The sequence below is a fragment of the Bufo gargarizans genome, chromosome 4, assembly GCF_014858855.1.
Source record: "Bufo gargarizans isolate SCDJY-AF-19 chromosome 4, ASM1485885v1, whole genome shotgun sequence".
Lineage (NCBI taxonomy): Eukaryota > Metazoa > Chordata > Amphibia > Anura > Bufonidae > Bufo > Bufo gargarizans.
Window position 1 is genome coordinate 443026834 of NC_058083.1, and position 12631 is coordinate 443039464.

The following is a 12631-nucleotide window of genomic DNA, read 5'->3' on the forward strand; positions in this document are numbered from 1 at the left end:
CACCTGTGTTTCATCATTATCCGAGACATGCTGCGGTGGTCCTCCCATGTACTCATCCTGAAACATAAGTGGTTGGGCATCAGTGCACTCAATCTCTTCCATTTCTGGGTCAGGGCTATGTGGATGGCCCTGGGAAACCCTGCTAGCAGAGTCATCAAAAAGCAGAATAGACTGCTGCATGACTTGGGGCTCAGACTGCTTGGCTGATTTGCAAGGGGGTGAGGTGAAAGACTGATGGCCATGGGCTGCAGATGCCAACTCTGATCTTTCAGCAAGAGACTGGGTGGGAGACAATGTGAAGGAACTGTAGGCACTGTCAGCCACCCAATCTACTATCACCTATACTTGTTCTGGCCTCACCATTCGTAGAGCCGCATTTGGCACTACCAAATAACGCTGAAGGTTCTGTCGCCTACTCGCACCTGAGTAAGGTGTTTCACTTGTGCGTGTAGCTGGCACAGATCAACCACGTCCTATCACTGCTACAGGATCTCCACCAACACCAGCAGCACCACGACCAGGGCCACGTCCCTTACTTGACGTTCTCCTCATTCTTTGCATTCACCCACCAAACTAACAGATGGTTTATGTCAGGTGACAATGTAACCGCCAATAGTCAACAATTAAGTTCACTGTGGCGGTGTCATAAAGATATTTTTTTGTTTTTATATCACACAACTTTAATACAATTACTTCACGGTCCCAAAATTTTTAACTTTTTCAACCAACAATGTAACAGCAGTATTGACTGGTTTTATTGGACTGTCAGAAATGCAGCGCAGGCCGCACATGCACTATCTAGCACAAAAAGTTTATTTTTTTTCAAACCACAACATGACAGCAGTATTTAACGGTTGTATTGGACTGTAAAAAATGCAGCGCAGGCCCCAAGTGTTCTATCTAGCACAAAGTGTGCTTTTTTCAAACAAAAATATAACAGCAGTATTTAATTGTTGTCAGATGGAAATTTTTGGAGCAATTTTTCAACAATGACCTTCTGGTATTGAACCATTTTGCTCGTCCTCGCCACCAGAGGAATGATAGATGAGAAATTCTGGGTGAACAACCAATAATCAGTGTTGTCTAAAATGCGTCTAATGCGCAGGTCGCTGGAAAGGCAGCCTAACATGAAGTCAGCCATGTGTGCCAGAGTACCAACAGGCAAGACTTTGCTGTCGTCATCAGGAGGATGACTCTCAATCTTCTAATCCTCTTCCTTCTCCTCTGCCTGCCCACGCAGAACAGATGGAAATAAACTTCCATGGGTACTACCCTCTGTAGCGGAGGCAACCGTCTTCCCCCATTCCACCTCATCCACATGCAAAGTGTTGTTCTTAATTGTAAGCAGCGAGCGTTTGAGTAGACACAGAAGTGGGATGGTAATGCTGATAATAGCGTTATCGCTGTTCACCATCTGTGTTGATTTCTTAAAGTTTCTTGAAACCTCACAGAGGTCAGACATCCATGCCCACTCCTCGCCTTGTGAATAGCTGAAGCTGACTGGAAAGGCGATGACCATGTTGCAGCTGATATTCCAAAACTGCCCTCTGCTGCTCACAAAGCCTGGCCAACATGTGGAGCCTGAAGTTCCAGTGTGTGCTCACGTCGCACAACAGCCGGTGAGCTGGCAAGTTATATCGCTACTGTAGTGTTGACAGACTGGCTGAAGCTGTCCATGATTTGCCGAAAGGGGCACACACGTGGCTCACCTTCACCAGTAACTCAGGCAAAATGGTGTAGGTTTTGAGAAACCGCTGAACCACTAAGTTTAAAATGTGGGCTAGACATGGGATGTGTGTGAGCCGCCACCAAGTTACGACCATTATCAGACACAACCACGCCTGGTCCTAGATTGAGTGGCCCTGGCCGAATGCACTTGTCCATGTGTCCGTGGTTAAGTGGATCTTCCCAGTAACTGCGTTGGTCAGGTCACGTCTGATGTTACAGGACACATGTTGGTGTAAGGCTGACATGGCATATCTTGAAAAATAGTGGAGGCTGGGGACTGCCTAATGCGGGACGGCCACCAACATCGTCAACCTCTTGAGACAGTAATTGCCGTCGAATTTTTGGCAAATGTGTCTCATCATCATCCACCTCATTAAACAGTAATTGCCCTTCCCCACCGTCATCTTCTTGTGACTGGGGATGCTCAAGAGTTTGGGAATCAGGGCACAAGATCTGTCCCTCTTTAAGCGTGCTTGGCGAGAGGGCCAAATCAAGGAATGGCGCAGAAAATACCTCTTTGGAATATCCAAGTGTGAGATCACTTGTTTGCCTTGACTCTCCATGGGGGGAGGAAGGAGGATCAGGGTGAATTGTGTAGAGCAGACTCTTGGCTAGTGAGACTGGACTTGGTAGAAGACAGGGTGGTGCTTAACTGACTGGAAACATTATCTGCTGCAATCCAACTGACCACCTGGTCGCACTGGCCTGACTTCAAGAGTGGTGTCCTGCCCTGCCCTGCAAACTGGGACATGAAGCTAGGTATCATGGATGATTATTTTTCTTGTGCTCTGGCAGCAGGCACAGTTTCAATGCACCCAGGGCCACGGCCTCTGCGTGCACCATCAGCATCACGGCTACTTCCCCGTACCTTACTGCTCACCTTCTTTATATTAAATGTAATATATGCTTGAAAGTTTGTAACATGTGCAGCAGCGTAGGATTTGGAAGTGTATGAGCAAAAAAATGTAAAAAGGCTGGGATGTGGAAAGCATTTACATAAAAAATATATTGTATGTCACATTTTTTAAGCGCACACATTAACCTGGAAATGTGGCCCAGCTAATGTCCCTGTCGGAAGCAGACACCGTCTATTGAAAAAATTACACTGGATGTCACAGATATTTTTTGGATGCACACACTTTACACTGGAGATGTGGCGCAGCTAATGTCGCTGTCTGCAGCGGCCTAACTATTGTATGCTATTTAGCGCAGGAAGCGCTAAAAATAGATATTGCTGCCACACACAATAGTCCTTAGAAGGACTTTTTAATCTGTAAAGCTTTAGCTATTTAGCGCAGTTTGCGCTAAAAAAAGATATTGCTGCTGCTACATAGTGATGTCCTGAACTACTCGTCGCCGAACAGTTCACGGCGAACATAGCTTGTTTGCGTTCGCCGCGGCGGGCGAACATATGCGGTGTTCGGTCCGCCCCCTATACATCATCATTGAGCAAACTTTGACGCTGGACCTCACAGTCAGCAGACACATTCCAGCCAATCAGCAGCAGACCATCCCTCCCCCTGGACAGCATCCATTTTAGTTTCATTCGGAAGCTGTATTCTTAGTGAGAAAAGGGAGAGTGTAGCTGCTGCTGATTCAATAGGGAAAGCTTTAGATAGGGCAGTGTTCAGTGTTCACAGACTCATCTGCTGTAAGGACAGCGTCCTGACAGCACCCCAAAAAGCCCTTTTTAGGGCAGGTACATCAGTCTGCTTTTTTTATTATTTATATATACAGTGGAGGAAATAATTATTTGACCCCTCACTGATTTTGTAAGTTTGTCCAATGACAAAGAAATGAAAAGTCTCAGAACAGTATCATTTCAATGGTAGGTTTATTGTAACAGTGGCAGATAGCACATCAAAAGGAAAATCGAATAAATAACTTTAAATAAAAGATAGCAACTGATTTGCATTTCATTGAGTGAAATAAGTATTTGAACCCTCTAACAAAAAAAGACTTAATACTTGGTGGAAAAACCCTTGTTTGCAAGCACAGAGGTCAAACGTTTCTTGTAATTGATGACCAAGTTTGCGCACATTTTAGGAGGAATGTTGGTCCACTCCTCTTTGCAGATCATCTCTAAATCCCTAAGGTTTCGAGGCTGTCTCTGTGCAACTCTGAGCTTGAGCTCCCTCCATAGGTTTTCGATTGGATTAAGGTCCGGAGACTGACTAGGCCACTCCATGACCTTAATGTGCTTCTTCTTGAGCCACTCCTTTGTTGCCTTTGCTGTATGTTTTGGGTCATTGTCGTGCTGGAACACCCATCCACGACCCATTTTCAGTTTCCTGGCAGAGGGAAGGAGGTTGTCGCTCAGGATTTCACGATACATGGCTCCGTCCATTTTCCCGTTTATGCGAATAAGTTGTCCTGTGCCCTTAGCAGAAAAACACCCCCAAAGCAAAATGTTTCCACCCCCATGCTTGACGGTGGGGACGGTGTTTTGGGGGTCATAGGCATCTCCTGCTTCTTCTCCCCGGCTCTCTGCGACTCCTGCTCCCTCCCCTGCTGCATGCATGCTGAAGCTGGGGCTCCCCCGACTACAGAGGAGACACTGCGCACACTGCTGGACTCCCTAAGATCCTCGCTGAAAGCGGACATCTCCGGCATGATCAAAGATCTGCAGCGCGATATACACGGAGTAGGAGATAGAGTCACCCACGTGGAAAGCAAAATGGCTGAATATGCTGCGTCACACAACTCTCTGATTGATGCGCATGAAGCGCTGGAGGAGGATGTGGCGGCCATAAAAGAAAAGATCCAGGATCTGGAACATCGCCATAGGCGTAACAATGTGCGTATCAGAGGAATTCTGGAGACGGTAGGCCCAGCAGAGCTGGAGTTTTATTTGCAAACTTTGCTTAAAGAAGCAGTGCCTGAGTTATCTGAACGAGACCTACTGATCGACAGGATTCATCGCATCCCTAAGCCAAAGGGACTAGTTCCTTCTCTCGCGCGTGACGTCATAGCGCAAATTCACTTTTACCACGAGAAAGATCTCTTTCTTCGAAACCTGCGGCGAAATCCGACACCTACTGAAACCTTTGAGGACATTAAAGTATTCGCAGACCTGTCCGCAGCCACATTAGTGAAGAGGAAGGAATTTGCGCAACTTACACGTATCCTCCGTGACAAGAATATCCGTTATCGCTGGGGTTTCCCTGTAAAGCTACTGATCTCGGTGAAGGGACAGATGACCGCCTGCAACACCCCGCAGGATGCCTCTGTCCTTCTACACGAGATGGGCCTGCTTTCAATCGGAGATAATACCAATTCTGCAGAAGAGCGTGGAAACAAGTCGGCGAGAATTGCGCCAGAATGGGAACAAACATGACTTCCAGGACTCCCTCACCTACTTTATTCTTCTGGATGTGCGGGATGGGAGATACGTAAGAACTGATCTCTTTCTTCCCCCCACTAGGTCTGCTCTTCTGGTGCTAGGGTGGTGGTCACCCTCTAAGCAGACCCCCCTTTTTAGACTCTAGAATCCTGCTCATTGCAGTTTTAGGATGTCTAATCACCTTTTCCTTTCCGTTATTGTTTTTACTAATGTTATGTTGTTTTTTGTTGTCCTAATTTGCTCGCGCTCTGATATGTGGCCCACATATTTTGATCTCTACCTTAGCCTTATAATGCCCTTTATGCTCACACCTAGTACGTTATGCATCTTCTTATGGCGGGGCTGAAATTTTATTCTAATAATGTCCGTGGTCTGAACTCCCCATTTCGCCGCTCTCAGATGTGGCGGGATCTGCTCCGCAGCAAATGCGATGTGGCTTTCATTCAGGAGACGCATTTGGTGGGAGCAGATCAGCACAGATGTACTCATCGATTGTATCCGCATATTTTTCACTCCTCTGCTGCCCAAAGACGTAAGGCTGGCACCCTCATATGTATAAGGGGCTCTGTTGCTTTCACATTACACCAATGCATCACAGACAAGGAAGGCAGATATGTTATCCTGATATGTTCACTTGAAGGTAAATTGTGTACCATAGTTTCGGTTTATGCACCAAATGTTAGGCAGATCTCCTTTTTTAACAGATTGGATAAGAAAATCTTAAAGGTGGCGAAGGGTGCTATCATAATGGGTGGGGATTTTAACGTTCCAATTGATGTGGGGATGGACTGTCTCACCCATGCTGAGCCCCGCCGGAAGGGCCTAAAAGAAACTCTTAAAAGAACTTCCTTGCATGACATCTGGCGGTACCAGCATGGGGGAGAGAGAGATTACACGCATATTTCATCCGCACATCACACACAATCCCGGATTGATTACTTCCTGGTCTCTAGGGATATTTTGCAAGGGGTACTTAGAACGGATATTCTGCTAGCCACTTGGTCGGATCATGCCCCTATAGCGATGGAACTTAATATGGGCTTACCCGCCCAAACACCCCCAACTTGGAGACTAAACCAGTACTTGCTCAAAAGTTCTATGAGACTGGAAGAATTTTGCTCTAGTCTGAAGGAGTTCTTTCTTCTGAATAGCACCCCTGACATTTTGTCATCTACTCTGTGGCTGGCTCACAAGGCCTATATGAGAGGTATATTCTTACAGGCAGCCTCTCGTTTGAAAAAAGCTAGAGATAGACAGCTTAATGAGGCGTTATCAGAGCTGGAGTCAGCACACCAACAATATAGGGATAATCCCTCTTCAGCTCACCTTTTGGAATTGCAGAGTGCCCGTTCTAAGTTGCGGTTGCATCTTTTATATGAACATGAGAGAGTAATTAGCAGATTTAAGATGTCTCACTATCATATGGGGGATAGGGCAGGCTCCTTATTAGCAAATAGACTTAAGAAAAGGGCGATTAATTCCAGAATAGAAAAAATGCATCATAATGGATCTGTTCTCACGCATCCGCAAGAAATCACTAATGCCATAGCTTCATATTATGCAAAACTTTATAATCTTAAGGACGATGTTGCAACCCCTCAACCAACAGAAACGTCCATTGAAGGTTTTCTAGAGCACCTGAAACTTCCCAAGCTGTCAGATGCCCAACTAACCACTCTTAACTTGCCAATTGCGGAAGCAGAAGTGCAAGCAGCTCTAAAAACTACCCCCACGGGGAAAGCGCCAGGGCCGGACGGCTTTATTGTGGCATATTACAAAAAGTTTCTGCCCCAGCTCCTCCCCAATCTGTGCTCGATATATAATACCTTTTTTCAAACAGGGCTTATTCCAACAGAGATGCTTTCAGCCATGGTAGTAACTATCCCGAAGCCGGGCAAGACCCCAGATGCGCCTGCCAATTTTCGCCCCATATCCCTGCTTAACGCGGATCTAAAATTGTACGCAAAAATATTGGCCACTAGGATTAATCAGTTTTTGCCAGAGCTAGTAGACCCAGACCAGGTTGGGTTTGTGCCTGGAAGGCAGTGTAGAGACGGCACAAGACGTATGCTTGACCTCATCCAGATTGCAGGGAAGTCCAGGTCCCCCACAATGTTTATTTCCCTAGATGCTGAAAAAGCATTTGACAGTGTGCATTGGGGGTACCTGGACCGGGTGCTTCAAACCTTTGGTTTCCATGGTAATATTAGGACTGGTCTAATGGGGCTATATACGACCCCCTCGGCCACTGTTCTCGCTTTGGGATATATGTCTAGACCTTTTAAGATAACCAATGGGACCAGACAGGGGTGTCCATTGTCACCGCTGATTTTTGCGTTGGCAATGGAACCTCTGGCTGCTAGGATTCGGACATGTCACAGTATACAGGGAATTAAAGCGGGAGATGTTTCCCACGTGATTGGATTATATGCTGATGACGTTATATTAACAATATCGAACCCTGAAAGCTCTTTAATAGCTCTACATCAAATACTGCAGCAATTTTCCAATAGTTCTTATTATAAACTAAATGAGAGCAAAACCAAGGTCTTAGATTTCCACTTACCTGTAACCACAATGGATAGGTTAAAGCAAATATACCCCTTTCAATGGTCAGATCGGTCCATTCCATATTTAGGGATAGAGTTAGCACGAAGCTCGTCGGAGACAATTTCCATTAATTTGAATCTCCTAAGAAAGGACCTACAAGGTGATTATTCCAGTATGGCGCACGTCCAGTTATCTTGGGTCGCGAGAATTCATGCAGCAAAAATGCTATCCCTACCAAAAGTACTTTACTGGTTCAGATGTCTCCCACTGCAGATTCCTAAAAAACTGATAATCATGCTCCAAAAAGACCTCTTGGCGTTTATTTGGCAGAATAAGCACCCTAGAATCCCGAAGGCCTCTTTGTATCCTTCGGTTAAAGCTGGGGGACTTGGGGTACCAGATCTATATAAATATTACTTGGCCTCCTTGGCAGAGAAGGTGCTGGAGTGGTGGTCTCCATCCGCTCCCCATAAGTGGCTTGAGATAGAAAGGGCGTTTGTTAAAAAGCATTCACTCCCAGCCATTCTAGCAGCTCATGAACTGGGGAGACTTTGCTATGAGGCTCCTCTCCCTACAATGCAAGCGTCTCTTTTCATATGGTCGTATTTGAGAAATGTAAAGAAGTGGTTTACGGTGCCAAAGGATAGCATTCCTCTCATAGCACTTGAATACCATATTTCTGATATGAACCTAAAATCGTGGGTGGATAAAGGATTGGATAAGCTGGGGGATCTTTATACAACCTCTGGCCTAAAAGATTTCCAGTCACTGCATGACATCTACTCCATCCCTAATGCCCTTTTTTTTTTACCAGTTCCTACAGATGCGTCACTTGTTAAATAACTACCCATTAACTCAACCTCACTCTTGTAAGAGTCCTTTGCAGCCCTATGTCGCATCTCCCCTGCAATTTATAGTGAACATTTCTGGTATATACTAAAATGTATTATTAGAACAAGATAGTGGGAAACAATCTTTTATGTTAAGATGGGAACAAGAGTTGGGTGCCGTGTTTTCCATGAGCCAGTGGAGGGAAGCAATGTCATGGTCCTTCAAGTGTACTAAATGTCTAAATCATATAGAGCAGGCTAGGAAAATACAACTCAGATGGTACTTAACCCCAAATAGGTTAGCCCACTGTTCGCCTGGCTACTCCCCGTTATGTTGGAGAAAGTGTGGGTCAGTTGGTACTCCCTTACATGTCCTTACACCCGTAAATTCTGGCACGCGATGGAAGCTTTAATCCGGCAGGTCACGGATTCAACATTAAATTTGACACCTGCTCTATCCATTCTGGGAATAGGCTTAGAAGATATTCCTTTCAAGATACGATGGGTAACGGCCCATATGATAAGTGCAGTGCGGAATATAATAGCGCGGAGGTGGAAGTTACCTTGTACTCCGTCAACATTGGAAGTGGCTGAGTCCGTTAACCACCACATGCATTGCTACCTGATGTTTGCTTCCTCTTCTTCCGTACGCATACGATGTCTTAATAACTGGATGCCTTGGTTATCAAGTCCCTATGCTAAGCCTTTGCCGGAATGTCTCTGGTGATTTGGGTACACTCGGAGGGTTCGGGGTAGGTTTTGGGGAGGTTTGGGGTGTGCATTTATACATAATGGTACAACATTTACAAACCGGATTCCAAAAAAGTTGGGACACTAAACAAATTGTGAATAAAAACTGATTGCAATGATGTGGAGATGGCAAATGTCAATATTTTATTTGTAATAGAACGTAGATGACAGATCAAACGTTTAATCCGAGTAAATGTATCATTTTAAAGGAAAAATACGTTGATTCAAATTTTCACGGTGTCAACAAATCCCTAAAAAGTTGGGACAAGTAGCAATAAGAGGCTGGAAAAAGTAAATTTGAGCATAACGAAGAGCTGGAAGACCAATTAACACTAATTCGGTCAATTGGCAACATGATTGGGTATAAAAAGAGCTTCTCAGAGTGGCAATGTCTCTCAGAAGCCAAGATGGGTAGAGGATCACCAATTCCCACAATGTTGCGCAGAAAGATAGTGGAGCAATACCAGAAAGGTGTTACCCAGCGAAAAATTGCAGACTTGCATCTATCATCATCAACTGTGCATAACATCATCCGAAGATTCAGAGAATCTGGAACAATCTCTGTGCATAAGAGTCAAGGCCGTAAAATCATACTGGATGCCCGTGATCTCCGGGCCCTTAAACGACACTGCACCACAAACAGGAATGCTACTGTAAAGTAAATCACAGAATGGGCTCCGGAATACTTCCAGAAACCATTGTCAGTGAACACAATCCACCGTGCCATCCGCCGTTGCCAGCTGAAACTCTACAGTGCAAAGAAGAAGCCATTTCTAAGCAAGATCCACCAGCTCAGGCGTTTTCACTGGGCCAGGGATCATTTAAAATGGAGTGTCGCAAAATGGAAGACTGTTCTGTGGTCAGACGAGTCACGATTCAAAGTTATTTTTGGAAATCTGGGACGCCATGTCATCCGGACCAAAGAGGACAAGGACAACCCAAGTTGTTATCAACGCTCAGTTCAGAAGCCTGCATCTCTGATGGTATGGGGTTGCATAAGTGCGTGTGGCATGGGCAGCTTGCATGTCTGGAAAGGCACCATCAATGCAGAAAAATATATTCAGGTTCTAGAAAAACAAATGCTCCCATCCAGACGTCATTTCTTTCAGGGAAGACCCTGCATTTTTCAACAAGATAATGCCAGACCACATTCTGCATCAATCACAACATCATGGCTGCGTAGGAGAAGGATCCGGGTACTGAAATAGCCAGTCTGCAGTCCAGATCTTTCACCTATAGAGAACATTTGGCGCTTCATAAAGAGGAAGGTTCAACAAAGAAGGCCCAAGACGATTGAACAGTTAGAGGCCTGTATTAGACAAGAATGGGAGAGCATTCCTATTTCTAAACTTGAGAAACTGGTCTCCTCGGTCCCCAGACGTCTGTTGAGTGTTGTAAGAAGGGGAGATGCCACACAGTGGTGAAAATGGCCTTGTCCCAACTTTTTGGGGATTTGTTGACACCATGAAATTCTGATTCAACATATTTTTCCCTTAAAATGGTACATTTTCTCAGTTTAAACTTTTGTTCCATGATTTATGTTCTATTCTGAATAAAATATTAGAAGTTGGCACCTCCACATCATTGCATTCAGTTTTTATTCACAATTTGTATAGTGTCCCAAATTTTGGGAATCCGGTTTGTACCTCAGCATGGGCAATATTAACGTGAGCTTTGATGGGACCTTTTTTGTTTTGTGTTATGTACTTTATGTTTGTTTTCTTTCTGGAAAATGTATTTTAATATACTTCACACGGTGATATTATGCCGTGTCGGGCATACATTTAATATATTTTGCAAAGTATTCAATTTTTTTTTTATTGAAGATAAATAATCTCATATGCAAACCAGTGAGTAACTGTCTGGCCCACAGACAGTACTGTGTGCACACCATCAATACAGGGTGTCACGGACAATATCTTGCAGATACAAGTAATTCAATTTATATTATTTATCTGTGATATAATCGCAGTTACAAGCCAGTGAGTGACTGTGTGGCCCACAGACAGTATTGCGTGCACACCATCCATACAGGGTGTCACAGACAATACCTTGCAGATTAAAATAATTTAATTTATATTATTTATCTGTGATATAATTGCATTTGCAAGCCAGTGAGTGACTGTGTGGCATACAGACAGTACTGTGTGCATACCTTTCTTACAAGGTGTCACAGACAATACCTTGCAGATACAAATAATTCAATTTATATTATTTCTCTGTGATATAATTGCATTTGCAAGCCAGTGAGTGATTGTGTGGCGCACAGACAGTACTGTGTGCACACTTTTCTTACAGGGTGTCACAGACAATACCTTGCAGATAAAAATAATTCAATTTATATTATTTCTCTGTTTTATAATCACAGTTACAAGCCAGTGAGCGACTGTGTGGCCCACAGACAGTACTGTGTGCACACCATCCATAGAGGGTGTCACAGACAATACCTTGCAGATAAAAATAATTTAATTTTTATTATTTATCTGTGATATAGTCGCATATGCAAACCAGTGAGTAACTGTCCGGCCCACAGAGAGTACTGTGTGCACACCATCTATACAGGGTGTCACAGACAATACCTTGCAGATACAAGTAAATCAATTTATATTATTTCTCTGTGATATAATCGCAGTTACAAGCCAGTGAGTGACTGTGTGGCCCACAGACAGTATTGTGCGCACACCATCCATACAGGGTGTCCCAGATTATACCTTGCAGATACAAATAATTCAATTTATATTATTTATCTGTGATATAATCGCATTTGCAAGGCAGTGAGTTACTGTGTGGCCCACAGACAGTACTGTGTGCACACAATTCTTACAGGGTGCCACAGACAATACCTTGCAGATAAAAAAATTTAAATGTATATTATTTCGCTGTGATATAATCGCATTTGCAAGCCAGTGAGTGACTGTGTTGCCCACAGACAGTATTGTGTGCACACCATTCTTACAGGGTGTCACAGACAATACCTTGCAGAGAAAAAAAAAATCTATTTATATTATTTCTCTGTGATATAATCGCAGTTACAAGCCATTGAGAGACTGTGTGGCCCACAGACAGTACTGTGTGCACACCATCCATACAGGGTGTTACAGACAATACCACCTTCCAGATAAAAATTATTCAAATAATATTATTTATCTGTGATATAATCGCATTTGCAAGCCAGTGAGTGACTGTGTGGCCCACAGACAGTACTGTGTGCACACCATCCGTACAAGGTGTCACAGACAATACATTGCATATACCAATAAATCATTTTATAATATTTATCTATGATATAATCGCATTTGCAAGCCAGTGAGTGACTGTGTGGCCCACAGACAGTACTGTGTGCACACCAGTCTTACAGGGTGTCACAGACAATGCCTTGCAGATAAAAATTATTCAATTTATATTATTTCTATGTGTGATATAATCGCAT